The sequence below is a fragment of the Halyomorpha halys genome, unplaced genomic scaffold (genome assembly GCF_000696795.3).
Source record: "Halyomorpha halys isolate HHAL.00 unplaced genomic scaffold, Hhal_1.1 Scaffold749.1, whole genome shotgun sequence".
In the NCBI taxonomy this organism is placed as follows: Eukaryota; Metazoa; Arthropoda; class Insecta; order Hemiptera; family Pentatomidae; genus Halyomorpha; species Halyomorpha halys.
In genome coordinates, this window is record NW_027116653.1 from 110920 (window position 1) to 111161 (window position 242).

Below are 242 nucleotides of genomic sequence, written 5' to 3' on the forward strand. Positions count from 1 at the left end.
ACATTTCCTCTTTTCTTTCACGGAAAAAATACGGCGTTTCCTTAAATAATAAAAGAATGAATGAGAAAGAAACAAATTATATATTAAGTAAAAAATAAAATCATTAAGGAGGAAAATAAAAAACATTAGAAAAACCTTAGTGGTCAAAAGATAAAAATAAATACTAGTATAGAAGGTATAACTAACAACAAAAAAAGATGACGGTGTGAATTTCAAATAGACCAAGGAAATAAAATTATACT